The following is a 25,629-nucleotide window of genomic DNA, read 5'->3' as shown; positions in this document are numbered from 1 at the left end:
TCGAACCATAAATTTGGTAATCCAATTTTCCCATACATAAGGCATACACCGTCATTCTGGAAGAATATGATCACAAAACATTTATCTTTCCATATTGAAAATACAATTTACTTCATTTGCATAAAGCATACAACACTTCACCTTTACCAAAACACAATAATTTCAGTTCACCATTAAAATAATAAAACATCTGCAACATTTGGCAATACGTTTTGCTTCGACACAAATGTTGACTCTTTATTGAAAATAAGGGGCTGATCACTCGTGTTTGAAATTCAAGTATGAAACATTCTCTTCTGATGTCTTCATGGCACCTACACTATTTTGCGTAGGATTTTCTGCTGTTGTGATAGCCTGGCGGAGTCACAAACTGACCCTGCTCTGCATGTAACATTCTTGCCACTCTTGCTGTGAGCCATAGTAGATTTGAACAAGGCCTTCATCCAATTGTCGTCGACTTGCCTCCTCACTCATCATGGGTATGGAGCAAGTGTTGATGTGATGTTGATTGGCCAGCAAGATGTGGAACAGGGATGCCGGATGCATCCACAATGATGTTGGGACCATGGTACTCAACTTGTCCATGGTCCATACCAGGAGCAACCAGCAGAATCATGCACAGCTGTTGTGTAGGAAAAAGCACAGCCGTTCGCTTGCAACTCCATGCTGGCTCCCCGGAAGTTGGTGAAGTAATAACACACGTCACCGCATCCCGTGGAAGTTGCAGGTAAAATGTCGTCGTCCTGCAATTGCTGACGTGATGAATGTTCGAGGCATTCAAACAAAAGTAAGTGATCGCCCTTCTTCCATATGTTGCAGTGTGATCCAGGCAAATGGTCACATAAATTTCCCTTGGTGAAGGTAAGCATCCATCTCCAAGTTACACAGGAGAATGTCTTCATCATTTTTTGAGAAGGAGGGTGTATGCCAAAATTAACTTCATTTTAGCCACAAATTTTTCGAACTTCTTTCCAGATGTCGTTATCCCTCCATTTGAGATGTGATCTGGTCTTTCCTTTACTCTGCCACATTTATATCTGCTCGCCACACAGATTGAATCAGATGGGGTACATTGTAACATGAAATCACGATATTTTTTTTCTAATCATGTATATCTTATAACAACTTCACACGAATAATATTCAAATCAGGTATATTTTCTACTAAACTAAGAATAACATCCACAATTGCTTTCAGGTTAATATAATTCAAAAATTAAACTCATGCAGTTATTTTAACACTACTGCAAGGAAATAAATGCATTATTAGTTGAGTGTATATAATTAAAATCACAAACAGGATTATCTAATTCCCAACAAATCTTGCAAAAGCAAACTATGCATAATGTATTATTATCATAGTCCTCCACACTTTTTTCTTTAACAGTGTAACTTATGGTGATATGAGTTCACTGATCTGATAAAACTGACAACATTCACAATGGTTTGGTATCCCCTCATCTTAGCTCTACTTTTTTTGTATACAAGATCGAGGCTCGTGAAAGAGCGAACATTAACCACACAGAAAGACAAACCGACACATAAAACATATAACATCGGGAGCGGTAGACAAGATGGGGAGAGAGGGGGAAGGACACAAACACAACATTTGAGAGCAGGGACTGAGAGACATGGAGACATCGAGAGATCTGTGAGAGGGAGAGGGCTTTGGGGGACGGCATGGGAAGGGGGGGGGGGGGGGGGGAGAGGTATAAAACATAAACATATGGACACTGCCAGGACTTCCAGGAAAGAAGTTGGAATTTTAAACAAGGTGGATCTCAGGTGAATTAGCGGGGGTAGAAAAGATCAAGGTTTTGGATGGGGGAAGATAAGAGATGGTGGTGAACAGCTGTTTTAAAGACCTGGAGTAGTGGGATTGAAGGGAGTGAGGGAGTTTGTTCCAGAGGTGGGAGAAAAGTGGGATGAAAGAGTGAAGGTGAGCAGAGAGCCGAGATTTCGGCAGTTTAACGATCAGAGGGTTGCTGGCAGATCTTGTGCGACCTGTAGGAATATTTGGGGGACAGAGCACAGAGAGAGCTGGGGGTGCAAGGCCGGAGAGGAGTCGGTAGAAGACAGAAAGACCACCTACCTGCCTGCGGTGAGTGAGTGAAAGGCCCTCAGAGATAGCTTCATCGCGGGAGATTCCAATAATTCTGAAAGCTTTGGTTTCAACAGCGTGAAGCCGAGCTAGGTGTGAGGCAGGAGCACCGGCCCATAGGGGAGAACAGTATTCCATTGAGCTGCGGATGAAAGCCTTGTATGTGGTGAGGGGCTCAGGTGTGCCGAGGAAGGACTTCGCACGACGGAGGATGCCCAGTCGGCGACTGGCTTTGGAGGCCAGCTTGGAAATGTGGTTTTCCCAAGAAAGATCATAGCAGATAGTGAGACCCAAAAGCTTGAGCGACAGAACTTCTTGGAGAGGATTGTTGAGAAAGTAGATGGGAGGGTTGTCCAGTCGATCTTTTCGGAGAGACATAGTAAGAGTGTGAGATTTGTCAGGATTGAAAGACATGTTCCACTTGTTTGACCAGTCTGTGATTTTGTCCAAGTCTTCAGAGAGTGAGGAGGCTGCAGACTGCCGATCTGAGGGAAGAGGAATGGAGCGGCAGAGAGTGGAGTCATCAGCAAAGAGATAGAGAGGATTTTCCAGAGAGTCGGAGAGATCATTGATAAAGACCAGAAAAAGCACAGGGCCCAGAACACTGCCTTGGGGAACTCCAGCCTGAACAGGAAGGGGAGATGAGAGAAATCCATTCAGGGCCACACGTTGACTACGACCAGAGAGGAAGTCCGCAAGCCATGCATGGAGATTTCCATGGATACCATAGGAGGAGAGTTTGGTGAGCAGAGCTGGGTGCCAGACCGTATCGAAGGCACGTGATATGTCAAGGGAGACAGCTCTGATTTCCTGTTTGGCATTGAGGACCTCCATCCATTGTTGAGACAGCAGAACCAGCATGTCCAGAGTGGAGTGACCTGGTCTGAAACCAAATTGATGATCAGAGATCAAGCCATTGGAGAAGAGGAAAGATTTCATATCCGAAGCAATGATGGATTCCATGACTTTGCTGATAATTGGGAGCAGGCTGATTGGTCTGTAGTTGCAAGGATCTGTTTTTGCACCTTTTTGTGAAAAGCGGTAATGTTTGCTGATTTCCAGGATGCTGGCAGATGACCTTGAGCAAAAGAGAGGGTGAAACGAACAGAGAGAGGGTGAGATAGAGTGGCAGAGCAGGATTTTAGGACCCGTGGGCTGATGCCGTCTGGTCCAGTTGCAGAATCAGAGTCGAGGTTAGACAAAAACTCCTCCACCTTGTCAGGAGAGAAGGACACAGAGGCCAGGAGCAGTTGGGTTCGACTGGGAAAGGTGGGAACAAAGAGAGATGGGTTTGGGACACAAGATTTAGAGGCAAACACAGAGTTGAGGCATTCAGCTTTTTCACGTGCGGAGTCAGCCGTTAAGCCGTTTGAGGTGATGGAGGGGATGGAGGGGGAACAAACACCAGAAACAGATTTGACCAGACGCCACCAGGATTTGGAAGAGGGAGACAGATAAGAGAGTTCGGTCTTGAGAACGGTGAGATATTGTTTCCTGGCTCCTGAGGATGGACACACACTTGTTTCGGGCTTTGTGAAAGGAAATGAGATTTCCTTCCGTTGGATTTGCTTTCCAGGAGACGAAAGCAAGTTGTTTCAGGGCAACAGCCTCACCACAAGATTCTGTGTACTATGGACGGGAGGAAGGGTATGACAACTGAAGACGAGATGGGATAAATCTGTGCATGAGAGAGAGCAAGATACTTTGAAAGAATTCCCAGGATGAGTTGATATCAGAGGCGGTAGAGATGGGAGACCAGTCCAGATGATTGATGGCTGCTTGAAGACCGTGCCAGTTGGCCTGAGTGAAATGCCAGGCTCGTCGACGCTGAGGAGGCTCTCTGAGAATGGTCAGAGAAATGTCCACTTTAACAAGCACATGATCGGATGAGCCGATGGGAGCAGAAGAAGAGCAGCAGACATTTTCAGGGAAGTTAGTCATAACCAAGTCCAGAAGAGAAGATGCTCTGTTGACTGAGATCCGCGTCGGGAAATTGACAGATTGTGTCAGTCCCAGTGAGTCACAGAAGTCCTTTGCTGAAGTGCCATGGCTGGTGAGAGAGGTACCCACGCCCAGCCAACTGGCATGTTGACAATTGAAATCACCACATATGAGGAAGAGAGAGTTGGGATGGGTAGATAGAAGTTGGTCCATATTATCAGACAGCGAGATGTAGATGGAGTCATCACTGTTTGGTGGACGGTACAACACACATATGAACAAAAGGTGGGAGCGAAGGGGAAGCCGTAGCCAAAAGGTATTCCTGGGGGTGAGGTGGAGAGAGGGCAGTGCAGGGCGAGTGAGGAAGAGAGTTTTTTTTATAAAGATAGCAACCCCACCTCCAGGACGAGGCTCAGGTCTATCATACCAGAGGAGGGAGTAACCTGGGAGAGATACCAAGGAATCAGAGACATCATGAAGGAGGAAAGTTTCTGTTAAGCAGATCACATCTGGTTTGTCAGAAGCAACCTGTATGGGGAGATCAGTCAAGTTTGAGCGAAGGCCCCGGATGTTTGAGGTCCATACTGTTAAAGAAGAGGAAGGGGGAGCATCGGATACAGACCGGGGGGGGGGGGGGGACCGGCGGGACGGTAGGGTAAGATGTGGAAGAGGAGGAAGAGGTAGGGAGAGCTGTTGAAGGTGTGTCAGAGATTTCAGAATAGCTTGGAGAAAGGGAAGAATGGGGCGGACAAAAGGTTTGATGGTGATTGGGTGAGGCGCAGTGAGGTGTTATTTGAGGAGGGGGAAGAGTGAGGCAGAAGGTTGAGGGAGATGAAGGTGAAAGTTGGAAGGGGGAAGAAGCGGGGAGGACGCTTTGAGGAGGAGTGGTGAGAGGGGAGTCTAGGAGGGGAGGAGTGAGGGAGAGTCTCGGAGGGGAGGGGTGTGGGGGGAGTTTAGGAGGGAAGGGGCAAGGGGGGAGATTTGAAAGGGATGGGGGATGGGGAAGATTTGGAGGGGAGTGGCAAGGGGGAAGATTTGAAAGAGATGGGTGATGGGGATGATTTGGAGGGGAGGGGCAAGGGGGTACATTTAGAGGGGAGGGGTGATGGGGAAGTTTTGGAGGGAACGGGTGATGGGGAAGTTTTGGGGGGAAGGGGTGATGGGGAAGATTTGGAGGGGAGGGGTGAGATTGGATTTTGAATTGTGTACGATTAATGGGAAACGAACATTTATTGCAAAATGAGTTTCTTGGGACCTTCGAGTCAAAAATACGTTTGAGGACGCTGATGGATGGGTGGAGTGCTGGAGAGTTTAGGGAATGTATGAAAGAGGCACTGTAAGAGATGGAATTTTTTTTTGGAATGAATAGATTTGGTGAGCAAGTCGAAAACATCCTTTTATAGAAGAAGAAGAAAAAGGTGGTATATTATACGACAGAATACAGTTCTTCAGGGGACAGTTTAAACATTTTTTAACAACGTGATCACGAACAACGTGGTCAAAGAACGAACGAACAAATAAGAACGAACAAACGGATAAGAACAGAGAAGAATTTTTTTATTATTTTTTTGAGTTGAGATTTTAAAACAAGGAAGTATGGGGTGAAAAGACCGTGAAAAACAGAGACCGAAAGTAATTGCAGCGCAATCGAAGAACCGCTGAGACAAAAACAAAGCCTCAAGCCAAGGTCGGACATGGTAGCCTACTAGTACTATACTAGGTCTCAGAATACGCGACACGAACTAACCGACGATTCTGTACACAGGTATGAAAAACCAACACCGAGAATCCTATTAAAGACACACCAATAGTTACACACCGAAAGAAAGATACAGTTTCGACAAAAACACAATTGTGAAAAATTACTTAACTTCGAAAGCGTGCGCGTATAGACAGCTTTGAAGAGACGTGACCTCCAATCTTGTGTATGCGCACTTGCGCATACGTGTTTTGTGCACATGTGCAACGTATTTCACCCCCCTGCAGGACCATGACATAGATCTCATTCACATGTGTGTGCGTCTCTACTAGGCCGCAGGGAGGTACTGTACAAGAAAGATGGTGGGGGTGCTTCAGGCTGTGGTTTCCGCAGTCCCAAAACAAGTCGCCCGACTTACGACTTCTTGCCCCCCCCCCCTTTACCTCTTGGCCCCGTGGCAGCCAAACAGCTCCTTACGCTGTCGTCTCACCAGGGGGGGGGGGGGGGGGGGTGAGTGGGTGTCTCCACACACCAGTTGCCTCAGTTGTCTCCGTTGCCTCAGGCTTCCATACAGCCTCACACGTCGCCCAGAGTCTCTTACCCCAGGGCGCCAAAACAGACCCCACCACTGACGGGCTCCCAATTTCCAGACACCACTGGCTGCCAGGGGCAATTACTGCAGAGGGGGCCGCAGTCACTGCTCCTCCAGAGCTTGATCCGTACCTGCGGACATACACACCTTCCCCACCCACAAAATCCACAAAAACATTTCCTCCCCCACTGCCATTCAATTCTCAACCACATATTTCCATAGAAGATGTCACAAAATGATGTTGCCATGGCCTGTTTACATGTGAAATCCCCATTCACATTTTAAAGTTACAAACACATTTCAATAATCACTCTGTCACTCATATTTCAATTTCCATCCTCTCGACCACACAAAAACACAACACCTCTACACATAAATAAACGCCACCCACAATGCCCTTTGTGGCACACATTCCATCCCCTCACCGACCATGCCATCACTCTCCCCCACCCCCGATACCAAATTTTATGTCCCAATTTATAATGACCAAGTCCTGAAGCCTGGGACAGTACACCTCAAGGCACTTACCTCAAGTGCAGGTATTGGCAGGTTGGTTGGGTTCAAGAGTGCCATCTACCCTACAGAATCCCCAAATTTGTCCCATTGGGCCTGTCAAATTTCACCAAATTTGTTATCTATCCCACTGTACTGGAAAGTATGTGGATCCGCCTCCAACGATGACCTTCACAATACAACTACACTTGGCTACGACAGCTCCGCACCTCTACCGTGCAAGGGCCATCAGGACAAGCTGAGCAGCTGAAATGCCAACATGGCCCATGAGCGTCCATAAGGGTGCGACCCACCATCCATCCTTTGGCCTCCTGTGAGGAACACGGCTGCACCAGCCCCAACTGGACAATGTGGTGAGCACCTGCTGCCAACTCTACCATTCCCAAAAAGCTCGGCCCTGGGGGTGGCAGTGCGTGGCATCCTCATCACGTCCCCTGCACCGCCCACATCCCCCAGTCCACACAACTGCAACCCCCAGTGCCCACCCACACTTGACCATACCCAAGGTCTAGCAGACAGCCATGCTCCACCAGGAGACCCATCCTGAAGACATGGTCTACACACCTCGGACACCCACAGCACCACGTTGACCTCCAGACTACCCAACTACATCCCCACAATCCTGCGTCCCAAATATCGGCGCCCCGTAATCCCATCTCCCCCGTATCCAGTTGAAGGCTGTGTCCTGCTACTCTATCAATTTTTATCCCTGCCTCCAACACTTTGGTCTAATACACCTGGATCAATAATGGTGTCACTGCTGTCAGTGTCCACCTTACCTCTTTACAAAATTCACCCTTAAATTTACATCTAAGCCTCAGATTACCCATGCCAAATATTTTTCACCATTCACTAATCTCACCAAAGAAGGGTGCTTCTCCAAACACCTGCCAGCCGAGCTTCGCCAATATGCTCGGCTTGTTACTAATTCCCATTCAACAATCCCATGGCTCTCTTCCCAAGATGAGACTCCACAAATCACAGTGGAGCATCTGTGGAAGGTCACTCTCACACCATCACGTTCCACAGATGCTCCAATGGTTGTCCGGTAGGCTATCACATTCCTGTCCATGTGGTTCGACCCGCATCCATAGACAAGCATAGCATGGCAGGTAAACACATGCTGGCTGTCCCAGAGTCTCAGGGAGAGGCTGTCAGGCCGCATGCCCGGACGGTCACCACATCAGGCCCTTGATGGCCGTCCATGATGCCGCCACCAAAGCGTGACTTACAACACCTTCCCCTAGTGGTCCTCATAATACGCCATCCTAGGTACCTGTGAGAAACCACCTCGGACCCCCGTAGGTCTTAACCCCCACCAGGGTCGGGTGACCCTGCTGGCCCGAGACTCTCACTCGGGCGGCGCCCCGATGTAGAAGGGACGCAACACTCCACCAGACCCCCCCGTTGGGCCCAGGTCATACCATGACACCCATGGTCGGACCCAATGTCCAAATCTCGCCAGCAAAGCCCCCCAGCTGGCTGGCATGACCCAATTTCCAAAGTGGCAACTTTTCCCCGAGGGTGACTCCAATGATCTCTCCTGGTCCGAATTCCGCAGCCCGGGGACGAACTCCCTCCAAGGCTGTTCCACATCAAATTCCCATTGCAATTTAACTTTAGATTTTCTTTTAAAATTTTTAGCCTTGTGTGTCCAACCACCGCAGCTGCAGGTGACAACCCCTTCCTCGGTTTGTTCTGCCCCTCCCTGCAGCTGTTCCACATTCTCTACAGGGGCCAGGTTCTCCGAGGCTCTATTTCCCAACTCTCCCATGTCCGAGTCAAGCGCGGGGCCACAGCCCCCACCCCCCAATTGGGTATTCAATTTCGGAGCCTCCTCTACCAATTTTTTGTTCATGGTGAGGGTCACCTTTGTCACTTGCATCTCATCCTGAGGACGTTCGATGGACCGACTCACCTCATCCTCCAGGCTCCCTTGGACCTGAGCAACCTCCTCCTCGATGGTATTGTCACAGGTGTACAGCCGCTCCTGTGTCACATCATTTATCTAATCATCCCCAATAAATTCTGGCCCCAAGAGGCCTTCATCAATAAATACCTGGTCCGGTTCCGTCGGACGGACCTCCAAGATTGTTACCCCCTGTGTTTGGGGGTAAATAATGAAATCCATTCAGGGCCAAACGTTGACTACGACCAGAGAGGAACTCTGCAAGCCATGCGTGGAGATTTCCATGGATACCAGAGGAGAAGAGTTTGGTGAGCAGAGCTGGGTGCCAGACCGTATCGAATGCATGTGATATGTCAAGGGAGGCCGCTCTGATTTCCTGTTTGGCATTGAGGACCTCCATGCATTGTTGAGACAGCAGAAGCAACATGTCCAGAGTAGAGTGACCTGGTCTGAATCCAAATTGATGATCAGAGATCAAGCCATTGGAGAAGAGGAAGGATTTTATATCCAAAGCAATGATAGATTCCATGACTTTGCTGATAATTGGGAGAAGGCTGATTGGTCTGTAGTTGCAAGGATCTGTTTTTGCACTTTTTTGTGTAAAGCGGTAATGTTGGCTGACTTCCAAGCAGATGGCAGATGACCTTGAGCAAAAGGGATGGTGAAGAGAACAGAGAGAGGGTGAGATAGAGCGGAAGAGCAGGATTTTAGGACCCGTGGGCTGATGCCGTCCGGTCCAGTTGCAGATTCAGAGTCAAGGATTGACAGAAACTTCTCCACATTGTCAGGAGAGAAGGGCACAGAGTCCAGGAGCACCTGGGTACGACTGGGTAGGGTGGGTACAGAGTAATGCCAATACTTTTGTTTTATTCAAGTTAAATTCAATAAATGTAAATAATTTTTGGAGAGACAATTGTTTTACATGATGTAGTAAAAAGGAATTTGAGGATAATTTGAAACACACAATTGGAAAATATAAATATATTGTGGTGAAACAAGATAAGATACTAACTGATATTTTTTTATTTTATAAATAATTACATACATAAATGACAACTATTATTATTATTCTTGTGGGTAAATCTGCTTCAGGAAAAAACTTTCATTAATCTAGGCTCTTGAATAGTAAAAATGAAAAGATTGTAAGTTTTTTTTAAGAAACACCCTATGATTCGTATTGTAGTCCAGTATTTTTAGGCGAGTTATATAAGGCAACCCGGGGAAAAAGGTTATAGTTTTTATACTTTGTACACATACAGTATAATCATCATTGCTTACTGTCTGAAAGTTCCTGAAAAATCCAATGTCAGCAACTTTGTCAAATGTCACACCAAACCTGCTTACCCTTTTAACGACTGCGGCAGAATAATTTTTGGGCGTAGGTTTGCTGGGAAACAAATATTGTTAATTGTTATTGCCTTTTTTGTGTGTTTGCAGGCTTGAAAAATGGCAGAAGATTGCTTGTTCTGTGGTGAAAGTTTGAACCAGGGTTCCACTTGTGCTGTATCAAGAGGACTTCAAACCATTATTGAGAAAAGTTTAGAGTATGGAGATGGGCTGCATACTAAGCTCACAGACTGTTCCTCAATGTTGTGCATACAGACTGTCGCAAGGATTATACCTGTCCAGGATCCAAAAAGAAACCTTCCAGCACAGACAAACCAACATCAGAAACACCCAGTCTACGGTCTGCCATGCGAGAATTTGATTTCAAGACTGACTGCGTCTTCTGTGGCAAGGAAGTCTTCAAGCTGCTGGCATTGATGTGAAACAAGCAGTCAGCGATGCAGACACTCTGATTGTGTCCACAGCCCTCCATTACACGACAGAGGGCCAGCCAGTGGTAGTCATAGGAACTGACACTGACCTCCTCGTGTTCCTCGTGGCCAGAGCACCTTCTGATTGCAACATCTGTCAGGTCAATCCTGGGCACAGTAAAGCCCCACAGAAAGTATTCAGTGTGCCGGCCATCTAGCAAGCTCTTGGAAACTTGAAGGACAACTTACTGTTTCTTCATGCTGTAACCGGCAGCGACACATCAGCGCCGTACCAGCAAGGAAAAAGGAAAGGCTACAAAGTACTGAAATCAAATGACCACCTGGCACAGACTGTGAGTCTTGAACATCCCAGAAGCAGATGCAGAGGACATTGCCAAGGCTGGCGAAGAATTTTTGCTGGCACTGTATGGTGGTTCACCTTTCAACAGTTTGGATGATTTCAGACTCGCAGCGTTCAAGAAAAATAACGCCAAAAAGTCGACAAACAGTGTTTTCCAAATGGCAAGCCTGCCACCAACCAGTGCAGGTGATCGTCAGCATTCCTTCAGGACCTACTGCCAGGTTCAGCAGTGGATGGAAAATAACATTGATCCAACCAAATGGGGATGGATTCTGTCCAAAGGTTCCCTTCTGCCAGTGCCAACGGATTTGCCTTCAGCACCGGATAAACTGATGCGCATTGTGTCATGCAAGTGCGAGGCTGGCTGCACTGGTGGCTGTGGCTGTCGACGAGTTGGCATGCCTTGTTCCGTCATCTGTAACTGTATGGGGCTAACATGCAACAATGCATTGGAACTGAATGACTTGGAAGACTGATCAATAATTTTTTGTGAATTTTTAGTTTAGGATAAATTTTAGGATAACCATATCAAGATAATCGTATCATTTCCTTTAATGAAGAAATTATATCCATCAGAATTCACCTACAGTCACATAAAAAAGTAAGTACACCCCATGTAAAGTTTTGACTTTTTCAACATATTTCAACATACAGCTAATTGATCTTCATTTCAACAATATTGACAGATAAAGGTGACATAATATAACAAATATCATGAAACATTTACATTTTGAAGTCCATTGTATAATTTAAATAAACATAAATGCAAATTTCGCATGTGGAAAAAGTAAGAACACCCCTACATTTATCACTACTTCAAATACCTAAAATTAGAATCAGGTGCACCAGCTCAGGTGCAAATTATTAGAACATCGTTGGAGAGGATCTTGGAGGAACCTGTCTTATTTAAACCTCAGACATTTAGTTTGGTTTGCTCTTTGTTGTTAAAGTGTGCGGCGTCACCATGCCTAGATCAAAAGAGCTCTCTGAGGCCTTCAGAAAGAAGGTAATAGATGCCTACGAGTCTGGGAAGGGATTCAAAAAGATCTCCAAACAATTTGAAATCAATCATTCGACTGTCCGGAAGATCATCCACAAGTGGAGAAGATTCCAAACAACTGCCAACTTGTTCGGCCAGGCCGCCCCAGCAAGTTCAGCCTGAGAGCAGACCGCAAGATGCTGAAAGAAGTCTCTAAGAACCCCAGAATGTCATCACGGGACCTACAGGTAGCTCTTGCCACTGTTGATGTCAAAGTGCACGAGTCTACCATTAGAAAGAGGCTGCACACATTTGATCTACATGGGAGGTGTGCCAGGAGGAAACCTTTGCTTTCCAGAAAGAACATCAGGGCAAGACTAAAGTTTGCCAATGAACACCTCGGCAAAGACCAGCACTTCTGGAACAATGTGCTCTGGACAGATGAGTCAAAGGTAGAACTATTTGGCCACAGTACCAGAAGACATGTTTGGCGAAAACCAAAGACAGCATTTGACAACAAGAACCTGATACCAACTGTAAAGCATGGTGGTGGAAATATTATGGTTTGGGGCAGCTTTGCTGCATCAGGGCCTGGGCAGCTCACCATCATAGAATCCACTATGAATTCTTCATTGTAGCAGAGGGTGCTTGAGGTTAATGTGAGGCCATCTGTCGGCAAGTTGAAGCTCAACCCAAGGTGGACCTTGTAACATGACAATGACCCTAAACATACCAGTAAATCCACCAAGGAAAGGCTAAAAAGAAAGAAATGGAGGGTTCTGGAAAGGCCAAGTCAAAGCCCGGATCTAAATCCCATCGAGATGTTGTGGGGGGATTTTAAATGAGCTGTGCATGCAAGAAACCCCTCAAACATCGCACAGCTGACAGAATTCTGCATGGAGGAGCGGGCAAAAATTTCTCCCAGTCGATGTCAGAGACTGGTAGACAGTTATAAGAAACGCCTACTTGAGGTTGTTTCTGCCAAAGGGGGCAATACCACCTATTAGAGCCAAGGGTGTACTTACCTTTTCCACATGCGAAATTTGCATTTATGTTTATTTAAATTATACAATGGACTACAAAATGTAAATGTTTCATGATATTTGTTATATTATATCACCTTTATCTGTCAATATTGTTGAAATGAAGATCAAATAGCTGTATGTTGAAATATGTTGAAATAGTCAAAACTTTACATGGGGTGTACTTACTTTTTCACGTGACTGTATGTTAAAATATCAAAACCAAAGCCTAAGTGTGGCGGGAGCATTGACGGGTGGTATTTCAGCAGCTGTAAAAACTGCTAATGAAAAGAAGGCACAACTAAAAGCTCAAAAATAATTGGAAAGACATGACAAGGAGTTGTGGTTTGTGCATTTGTGCATTACTATTACAGTAAGTGGCCTGAGGCGGCATTTACTTGAAGTGTCTCCACAGAGATCATCACTGCTTTTCTCTTGGCAGTTTTCAGTGGAGAAGGGAATCCTACCCTGTACTGACAATGAGCCGCAATTCACGCCCACCACCTTCTCTCAGTTCTTGGCAGAGATACAGCAAACTCACTCCAGCAACTACTACCCTCAAGCTAACGGAGCTGAGGAAAGGGTTAATAGGATGTCGAAGGAGAGTATACAGGATGCAGAACAAGAACAGAAACCTGCGGTAACTGCTATTTCTCCAGAATTATCTGGCAACATAACCCACAACTACCGGTGTATCACCATTCGAGTTGCTCCACAAAAGGAAGATGCGCACCAAACCGAATGTCCATCCAGTCGTCGATGAATCCAAACTTCACCAGAACGTGAGGGAAACTGTCATCTAAATGCAGATAAAAAGAAAGAAGGGGAGTGAAGATGCTGACATTTAAACCAGGGGATCACATGCGAGTAAGGAAACCCATGCATGTGCGTACAGGTACTCCAAAATACACCGACCCTGCGTTGATTCAGGAGAAAATTGGACCGAGCCTGGTGATGGGGGGGAAATGTAACGCATCGCACTCTGTGCAGAGTCTACACTAACGTTGACCAAAGAGGAAAATGAAAGGAATGAAACAGCTGCAAATCCAGTGTGAAGCAAAAGGGTCAGAAGACCACCTGCTTGGCTGAAAGACTTTGAGAGATGAGGGAATGAATGAAGGAACACAATAGTTAGTTCGTTATAATATGTAAACACAATAATTCGTTAGTTATTTGAATGCCTGGATCTTCTTGGAGGGACTTCCGGAGGTTGGGTTTTGAGCAAGGACGGGACGGAAGTGACGCCTCGAGGTGTTTGAACACTTGGAGTGTGTGTCCTGTGCTCCCTTTGGAGTAATTTATGCTGTGAGGATCGGGATTGAACACACTGCCCTTGGACGAAACCCGCCTCCTGGTCCTGTGGTTCATCTATGTATACGTAACACCCACTAACATAAATCGGATGTTATAACAGTTATGGTACTTGGCACAAGTTGAGAACAAGCCAAGTAAATATGCAATGTTCATGTGATAGTGTTCGTGAAGGATTCCAATGCCATTTCTTACATTTAATGTCGTTATGAGTGATTAAAGGGAATGTTCTCCAACGTAATGATAATTAATTGAATGATATCTTTCCTTTTCACCTGACTGATGGGTCACTACTCCGATACAGGAAGTCAGGGCTTGGGATAGCTTGCCGACCCTTCGTGAATGACAACAGGTGGGACGCCCTGTTTTACATCCATCCGAGAGACACCACACACATTGATGAATCCCCCTGCCCATGAAACCCCAGACCGACAATTTATGGCGGGTTTTGAATTGAATTTGAAAAATTGAAAAATGTGAAAATTTGATTTGAATTTTTTTTTTTTACATTTTGAAAATTTTGAAAAAAAAATGAAAAAAAATTGAAAATGTGAAAAATTTTGAATTCAATTCAAACCCAGGCTGGACAGCTCAGAGGTCAGTGTGTGTACCTCTAGACCATCCTGCCAGGCTTGCTGAGAAGTGGACATATAAATAAAGGTAATAATGGAAAGAGGGCATTTATAAGGATGAGGAGGAAGGGAGAAGGGAGAGTTATGGGGAATAAAAAGGAGAGGAAGAAGAAGGAGTAAGGTACAAGAGTAACACAGAGACACAGATGCGGAGCTTCATGTCACCCTGAGTGCCAGGCAATGACAAGCCTTAATGTAAATGGTATTTTTGTGGTCTTGTGTGACGGTATGATTGACAAAAATGACAGCATAACTTGTGAAAATGCTGTGCTGCCACAACCTCCACTACCAGGGCTGTCATTACTGCTCCGGCTTGACTGGAGTCTCAGGCTATGCGAAACTCTCCTTCAACACCACATGCTCACAAGATGATTCACAATTCATCTGGACACCACATAATGTAAGGAATACTCATTAGGATTATATGACAAAATTTACTCAATCTCAGGATATTAACAGCTGAAGCATTTGGAATTGCTTTCCAAAAGCATTGTTTGGGCCATACAATTCGAAAATGCCATGGTTGAGCACTTAATGGAAACTCCATGGAAAATGCCATGGTATCCAAAGTCTTAACCCAAAGCTTTTATAACTAGAGGTTCCAGGGAACCTGAACTCAACTGGTCTACATCAATATGGTTAGAATATGCATAATAGAACCACAAACTATATAGTTTATATGTGCTAAAAATATATGACAAAAAGTTATTTTCAATATGGCCACCCTACCGCGCCCACTTTTGGGCGTGCAACGCCCAAATGCAATCCCAAACTAGTTTATGTCTTAAAGATGCTGCATAACAAGTTTCATCAAATTTCATCAATATTTGTGACTTTTAGAGAGTAGACGTCGAATTGATTACAGACGACAGACAGACAGACAGACAGACAGACGACAGACGACGGACACTGGGTGTCGACAAAAACTCAGCTGGACAAAGTCCAGTTGAGTTAATAAAGGTTGTAAAAGTTCTCTACAATTACATACTCAATAATCTATCTGACCAGACTATGATGTATTTTGTGTAATTACCAATCAATATTGTCGCGCAACTCCGGTTAACACCAGAGTCACGGATAGCCTAAACGGTCTTATTCGGAGGCAACAACCAAACACGAATTCGGCTATATGTCGCGCGGGAGGAAGAAGGAAAATGGAGGCTGCGGCAAAAGCTTACCTTCAGCGCACCGACGTAGCTCCGGTCCTGTAAGGGGATTAACTCAAGCGGGCACAGGTGTAACGGGGAATAGAAAATAATACAAGGGTTTATTACAAATAAAAGCAAGGACAGGAAAATACGCGCCGATAATAAAATAAGGTAACTAAATTGTGATCCCACACACTGACTTCAGAAACAAGACGAGGAATGGATTAACAAAAGAACACGTTCGTCGTGTAATTGGGAAAGGTAATGTAGTGTGCAGTCTTATCTGTCTGTAGTTTTGCGTGTAACACGGCCCCGCTTGCGTGCCACCATGCCCCGCTCTAAGCCTCTCACCGCTCCCACGAGGTCCGTGCACCAAGCTCCACAGCACGGAGCACCGCTCCCAGCACCATGAGGTCCCACAGCAGGAAAAGCACCGCACATCCAACGCAGGCTAGCGGCTCCAAGCGAGGTCGACCCTCAACTTGAGCACGAACACAGAACGACGAAGAACGGCAAAAAGGGGAAGAGAGCGCGAGTCCACTGCAAGCCAAGTGCTGCTTCGAGCCACGTTCAAACCAACGAAGCAACTCTCACAATTCTCTCCCTGTCCGAACTCCACTGCTGGCCAACTCCTCTCGTCTCTCTCTCTCTCTCTCTCTCGAACCAACTCTCTCACTCCACAAAATCCCGCCGCCCCTCGTATTACTCCGCGGCGGTGACGTCAGCCTTGGTGCGCCACCCAATCAGAGGCCTCCACCGAATCACAGGCCTGTGGTGTGGTCATAGCACGTGGCACTCGATCTGGTTAGGCCCGTCAGAGGTGCAAATGGCGGCGGCCATGTGGCGGTGTCCTGGCCTGGTTTCCTTTCGCCGGTTCTCTTTCACAGTCATGTCAGGGAAGGGCGTTACTTAGTGTTACGCAAAGGATCTGTCGGAATGTCAATGTGGTTGCGGTGCCAAAAGGGACATAGTTTTGGCTGACCAGGTGAGACATACAAGGGCGCTACTCTTTAATCCCTAACTCTACTTAACACACGAACCTCCTGGTAGGTTCACAAGTATACATCTTAACCCGACAAACGCCTACACATACTAACTTAAAGGTACATAGTGGGTTCTAGCTATCGCGACATCTCGAAGCATGTTACCAATTCAGATCTAGCTGCTCTACATATTGCTCTACCTCGCCCTGATGGAACAATATATTACAATACCTGTAGTGTGTATAGGACATGAGAATGAATTACCTTTGTAATCCAATGGCAAGGATTAAAGGGGTCCTCCATGCTCAATATCCATGGTTTCTATCGAAAGGCAACAAGACCACAGTTATCATGTTACTTCATTGGTTACAATATCTGGTAAAGACCACAGTTATCATGCTACTTCATTGGTTACACTCACTGTTAAAGAGCAGAGTTATCATGTTACTTCATTGGTTACACTAGCTGGTAAAGACCACAGTTATCATGTTACTTCATTGGTTACACTAGCTGGTAAAGACCACAGTTATCATGTTACTTCATTGGTTACACTAGCTGGTAAAGACCACAGTTATCATGCTACTTCATTCGTTACACTTACTGTTAAAGACCACAGTTATCATGTTACTTCATTGGTTACACTAGCTGGTAAAGACCACAGTTATCATGTTACTTCATTGGTTACACTTACTGTTAAAGACCACAGTTATCATGCTACTTTATTGGTTACACTCACTGTTAAAGAGCACAGTTATCATGTTACTTCATTGGTTACACCAGCTGGTAAAGACCACAGTTATCATGTTACTTCATTGGTTACACTCACTGTTAAAGAGCACAGTTATCATGTTACTTCATTGGTTACACTCACTGTAAAAGAGCACAGTTATCATGTTACTTCATTGGTTACACTAGCTGGTAAAGACCCCAGTTATCATGTTACTTCATTGGTTACACTAGCTGTTAAAGATCACAGTTATCATGTTACTTCATTGGTTACACTAGCAGGTAAAGACCACAGTTATCATGTTACTTCATTGGTTACACCAGCTGTTAAAGACCACAGTTATCATGTTACTTCTTTGGTTACACTCGCTGTTAAAGACCACAGTTATCTTGTTACTTCATTGGTTACACTAGCTGGTAAAGACCACAGTTATCATGTTACTTCATTGGTTACACTAGCTGGTAAAGACCACAGTTATCATGTTACTTCATTGGTTACACTAGCTGGTAAAGACCACAGTTATCATGCTACTTCATTGGTTACACTTACTGTTAAAGAGCACAGTTATCATGTTACTTCATTGGTTACACTAGCTGGTAAAGACCACAGTTATCATGTTACTTCATTGGTTAGACTTACTGTTAAAGACCACAGTTATCATGCTACTTCATTGGTTACACTCACTTTTAAAGAGCACAGTTATCATGTTACTTCATTGGTTACACTAGCTGGTAAAGACCACAGCTATCATGTTACTTCATTGGTTACACTCACTGTTAAAGAGCACAGTTATCATGTTACTTCATTGGTTACACTCACTGTTAAAGAGCACAGTTATCATGTTACTTCATTGGTGACACTAGCTGGTAAAGACCACAGTTATCATGTTACTTCATTGGTTACACTACCTGGTAAAGACCACAGTTATCATGTTACTTCATTGGTTACAATAGCTGGTAAAGACCACAGTTATCATGTTACTTCATTGGTTACACTAGCTGGTAAAGACCACAGTTATCATGTTACTTCATTGGTTACACTCACTGTTAAAGAGCACAGTTATCATGTTACTTCATTGGTGACACTAGCTGGTAAAGACCACAGTTATCATGTTACTTCATTGGTGACACTCACTGTTAAAGAGCACAGTTATCATGTTACTTCATTGGTTACACTAGCTGGTAAAGACCACAGTTATCATGTTACTTCATTGGTGACACTCACTGTTAAAGAGCACAGTTATCATGTTACTTCATTGGTTACACTAGCTGGTAAAGACCACAGTTATCATGTTACTTAATTGGTTACACTAGCTGTTAAAGACCACAGTTATCATGTTACTTCATTGGTTACACTAGCTGGTAAAGACCAACGTTATCATGTTACTTCATTGGTTACACTCGCTGTTAAAGACCACAGTTATATTGTTACTTAATTGGTTACACTAGCTGGTAAAGACCACAGTTATCATGTTATTTTATTGGTTACACTTACTGTTAAAGACCACAGTTATCATGTTATTTCATTGGTTACACTAGCTGGTAAAGACCACAGTTATCATGTTACTTCATTGGTGACACTCTGTTAAAGAGCACAGTTATCATGTTACTTCATTGGTTACACTAGCTGGTAAAGACCACAGTTATCATGTTATTTTATTGGTTACACTCACTGTTAAAGAGCACAGTTATCATGTTACTTCATTGGTGACACTAGCTGGTAAAGACCACAGTTATCATGTTACGTCATTGGTGACACTCACTGTTAAAGAGCACAGTTATCATGTTACTTCATTGGTTACACTAGCTGTTAAAGACCACAGTTATCATGTTACTTAATTGGTTACACTAGCTGTTAAAGACCAACGTTATCATGTTACTTCATTGGTTACACTCGCTGGTAAAGACCACAGTTATCATGTTACTTCATTGGTTACACTAGCTGGTAAAGACCACAGTTATCATGTTACTTCATTGGTTACACTAGCAGGTAAAGACCACAGTTATCATGTTACTCCATTGGTTACACCTGCTGTTAAAGACCACAGTTATCATGTTACTTCATTGGTTACACTAGCTGGTAAAGACCACAGTTATCATGTTACTTCATTGGTTACACTAGCAGGTAAAGACCACAGTTATCATGTTACTCCATTGGTTACACCTGCTGTTAAAGACCACAGTTATCATGTTACTTCATTGGTTACACTAGCTGGTAAAGACCACAGTTATCATGTTACTTCATTGGTAACACTAGCTGGTAAAGACCACAGTTATCATGTTATTTTATTGGTTACACTTCCTGTTAAAGACCACAGTTATCATGTTACTTCATTTGTTATACTAGCTGGTAAAGACCACAGTTATCATGTTACTTCATTGGTTACACTCGCTGTTAAAGACCACAGTTATCTTGTTACTTCATTGGTTACACTGGCTGGTAAAGACCTCAGTTATCATGTTACTTCATTGGTTACACTAGCTGGTAAAGACCACAGTTATCGTGTTACTTCATTGGTGACACTCACTGTTAAAGAGCACAGTTATCATGTTACTTCATTGGTTACACTAGCTGGTAAAGACCACAGTTATCATGTTACTTCATTGGTGACACTCACTGTTAAAGAGCACAGTTATCATGTTACTTCATTGGTTACACTAGCTGGTAAAGACCACAGTTATCATGTTACTTAATTGGTTACACTAGCTGTTAAAGACCACAGTTATCATGTTACTTCATTGGTTACACTAGCTGGTAAAGACCAACGTTATCATGTTACTTCATTGGTTACACTGGCTGGTAAAGACCTCAGTTATCATGTTACTTCATTGGTTACACTAGCTGGTATCATGTCGTCATGTTACTTCATTATCATGAATATTTTAGAATACTCATTATACTCATTATACTCACTATGAATACTCATTATCATTATCACAGTTATCATGTTACTTCATTGGTTACAGTAGTTGGTAAAGACCACAGTAATCATGTTACTTCATTGGTTACAGTAGTTGGTAAAGACCACAGTTATCATGTTACTTCATTGGTTACAGTAGTTGGTAAAGACCACAGTTATCATGTTACTTCATTGGTTACAGTAGTTGGTAAAGACCACAGTTATCATGTTACTTCATTGGTTTCAGTAGTTGGTAAAGACCACAGTTATCATGTTACTTCATTGGTTACAGTAGTTGGTAAAGACCACAGTTATCATGTTACTTCATTGGTTACAGTAGTTGGTAAAGACCACAGTTATCATGTTACTTCATTGGTTACAGTAGTTGGTAAAGACCACAGTTATCATGTTACTTCATTGGTTACAGTAGTTGGTAAAGACCACAGTTATCATGTTACTTCATTGGTTACAGTAGTTGGTAAAGACCACAGTTATCATGTTACTTCATTGGTTACAGTAGTTGGTAAAGACCACTGTTATCATGTTACTTCATTGGTTACAGTAGTTGGTAAAGACCACAGTTATCATGTTACTTCATTGGATACAGTAGTTGGTAAAGACCACAGTAATCATGTTACTTCATTGGTTACAGTAGTTGGTAAAGACCACAGTTATCATGTTACTTCATTGGTTACAGTAGTTGGTAAAGACCACAGTAATCATGTTACTTCATTGGTTACAGTAGTTGGTAAAGACCACAGTTATCATGTTACTTCATTGGTTACAGTAGTTGGTAAAGACCACAGTTATCATGTTACTTCATTGGTTACAGTAGTTGGTAAAGACCACAGTAATCATGTTACTTCATTGGTAACACTAGCTGGTAAAGACCACAGTTATCATGTTATTTTATTGGTTACACTTGCTGTTAAAGACCACAGTTATCATGTCATTTCATTGGTAACACTAGCTGGTAAAGACCACAGTTATCATGTTATTTTATTGGTTACACTTACTGGTAAAGACCACAGTTATCATGTCATTTCATTGGTTACACTTACTGGTAAAGACCACAGTTATCATGTTATTTTATTGGTTACACTTACTGTTAAAGACCACAGTTATCATGTTATTTTTTTGGTTACACTTTCTGTTAAAGACCACAGTTATCATGTTACTTCATTAGTTATACTAGCTGGTAAAGACCAACGTTATCATGTTACTTCATTGGTTACACTGGCTGGTAAAGACCTCAGTTATCATGTTACTTCATTGGTTACACTAGCTGGTATCATGTCGTCATGTTACTTCATTATCATGAATATTTTAGAATACTCATTATACTCATTATACTCAATATGAATACTCATTGTCATTATCACATTTATCATGTTACTTCATTAGTTACACTAGCTGGTAAAGACCACAGTTATCATGTTACGTCATTGGTTACACTAGCTGGTAAAGACCACAGTTATCATGTTATTTTATTGGTTACACTTACTGTTAAAGACCACAGTTATCATGTTATTTTATTGGTTACACTTACTGTTAAAGACCACAGTTATCATGTCATTTCATTGGTTACACTTACTGGTAAAGACCACAGTTATCATGTCATTTCATTGGTTACACTTACTGGTAAAGACCACAGTTATCTTGTTATTTTATTGGTTACACTTACTGTTAAAGACCACAGTTATCATGTCATTTCATTGGTTACACTAGCTGGTAAAGACCACAGTTATCATGTTATTTTATTGGTTACACTTCCTGTTAAAGACCACAGTTATCATGTTATTTTATTGGTTACACTTACTGTTAAAGACCACAGTTATCATGTCATTTCATTGGTTACACTAGCTGGTAAAGACCACAGTTATCATGTTATTTTATTGGTTACACTTCCTGTTAAAGACCACAGTTATCATGTTATTTTATTGGTTACACTTACTGTTAAAGACCACAGTTATCATGTCATTTCATTGGTTACACTTGCTGGTAAAGACCACAGTTATCATGTTATTTTATTGGTTACACTTCCTGTTGAAGACCACAGTTATCATGTTATTTTATTGGTTACACTTTCTGTTAAAGATCACAGTTATCATGTTACTTCATTGTTTAAATTTACTGTTAAAGACCACAGTTATCATGTTACTTTATTGTTTAAATTTACTGTTAAAGACCACAGTTATCATGTTACTTTATTGTTTAAATTTACTGTTGAAGACCACAGTTATCATGTTACTTTATTGTTTAAATTTACTGTTGAAGACCACAGTTATCATGTTACTTTATTGTTTAAATTTACTGTTAAAGACCACAGTTATCATGTTACTTCATTGTTTAAATTTACTGTTAAAGACCACAGTTATCATGTTACCTCATTGTTTAAATTTACTGTTAAAGACCACAGTTATCATGTTACTTTATTGTTTAAATTTACTGTTAAAGACCACAGTTATCATGTTACTTTATTGTTTAAATTTACTGTTAAAGACCACAGTTATCATGTTACTTTATTGTTTAAATTTACTGTTAAAGACCACAGTTATCATGTTACTTTATTGTTTAAATTTACTGTTAAAGACCACAGTTATCATGTTACTTTATTGTTTAAATTTACTGTTAAAGACCACAGTTATCATGTTACTTTATTGTTTAAATTTACTGTTAAAGACCACAGTTATCATGTTACTTTATTGTTTAAATTTACTGTTAAAGACCACAGTTATCATGTTACTTTATTGTTTAAATTTACTGTTAAAGACCACAGTTATCATGTTACTTTATTGTTTAAATTTACTGTTAAAGACCACAGTTATCATGGTACTTTATTGTTTAAATTTACTGTTAAAGACCACAGTTATCATGTTACTTTATTGTTTAAATTTACTGTTAAAGACCACAGTTATCATGTTACTTTATTGTTTAAATTTACTGTTAAAGACCACAGTTATCATGTTACTTTATTGTTTAAATTTACTGTTAAAGACCACAGTTATCATGTTACTTTATTGTTTAAATTTACTGTTGAAGACCACAGTTATCATGTTACTTTATTGTTTAAATTTACTGTTAAAGACCACAGTTATCATGTTACTTTATTGTTTAAATTTACTGTTAAAGACCACAGTTATCATGTTACTTTATTGTTTAAATTTACTGTTGAAGACCACAGTTATCATGTTACTTTATTGTTTAAATTTACTGTTAAAGACCACAGTTATCATGTTACTTTATTGTTTAAATTTACTGTTAAAGACCACAGTTATCATGTTACTTTATTGTTTAAATTTACTGTTGAAGACCACAGTTATCATGTTACTTTATTGTTTAAATTTACTGTTAAAGACCACAGTTATCATGTTACTTTATTGTTTAAATTTACTGTTAAAGACCACAGTTATCATGTTACTTTATTGTTTAAATTTACTGTTGAAGACCACAGTTATCATGTTACTTTATTGTTTAAATTTACTGTTAAAGACCACAGTTATCATGTTACTTTATTGTTTAAATTTACTGTTAAAGACCACAGTTATCATGTTACTTTATTGTTTAAATTTACTGTTGAAGACCACAGTTATCATGTTACTTTATTGTTTAAATTTACTGTTAAAGACCACAGTTATCATGTTACTTTATTGTTTAAATTTACTGTTAAAGACCACAGTTATCATGTTACTTTATTGTTTAAATTTACTGTTAAAGACCACAGTTATCATGTTACTTTATTGTTTAAATTTACTGTTGAAGACCACAGTTATCATGTTACTTTATTGTTTAAATTTACTGTTAAAGACCACAGTTATCATGTTACTTTATTGTTTAAATTTACTGTTAAAGACCACAGTTATCATGTTACTTTATTGTTTAAATTTACTGTTAAAGACCACAGTTATCATGTTACTTTATTGTTTAAATTTACTGTTAAAGACCACAGTTATCATGTTACTTTATTGTTTAAATTTACTGTTAAAGACCACAGTTATCATGTTACTTTATTGTTTAAATTTACTGTTAAAGACCACAGTTATCATGTTACTTTATTGTTTAAATTTACTGTTAAAGACCACAGTTATCATGTTACTTTATTGTTTAAATTTACTGTTAAAGACCACAGTTATCATGTTACTTTATTGTTTAAATTTACTGTTGAAGACCACAGTTATCATGTTACTTTATTGTTTAAATTTACTGTTAAAGACCACAGTTATCATGTTACTTTATTGTTTAAATTTACTGTTAAAGACCACAGTTATCATGTTACTTTATTGTTTAAATTTACTGTTAAAGACCACAGTTATCATGTTACTTTATTGTTTAAATTTACTGTTAAAGACCACAGTTATCATGTTACTTTATTGTTTAAATTTACTGTTAAAGACCACAGTTATCATGTTACTTTATTGTTTAAATTTACTGTTAAAGACCACAGTTATCATGTTACTTTATAGTTTAAATTTACTGTTGAAGACCACAGTTATCATGTCCCGACATTGGTGACATCGCTATTATGTACAATGACACAAATATCGTCAGCATATGCAGAGACTTTCACAGGCCTTGTGAGCAAATTTCTGCATCCGGTTAAGATGCTGCGGACTTTGATTAAAAGAGGCTCAATGGTTAAAGAGTACAGAATACCGGATAAAGGACATCCCTGACGGATACCCCTTCCAACCTTTACAGGTGAAGTCAGTTCAGAGTTTACTTTGAGTATTGAGGAGATGCCATTATAGAGCAGTTTTACCATGGAAAGAAAAGCAGGACCAAGTCCAAAACACTCTAGCACCTTGAAAAGATATACATGACTTACACGGTCAAAAGCCTTCTCTTGGTCAAGCACAATCAAACCAAGATTGTCATTTTTTATTTTACACACATCCCAAAGATCTCTTAATAAAAATATGTTATCGTGTATCTGTCGGTTAGGGATAGAAAAAGACTGGTCACTTTGAATCAACGATTCTAGGAGTGGGGCGATGCGTCGAGCTAGAACTTTGGAAAATATTTTATAATCTGAAGTTAGAAGAGAAATTGGACGCCA

This window comes from Myxine glutinosa, chromosome 9, assembly GCF_964187855.1.
Source record: "Myxine glutinosa chromosome 9, kmMyxGlut1.1, whole genome shotgun sequence".
Taxonomy (NCBI): Eukaryota; Metazoa; Chordata; class Myxini; order Myxiniformes; family Myxinidae; genus Myxine; species Myxine glutinosa.
This window is presented reverse-complemented; position numbering follows the sequence as displayed.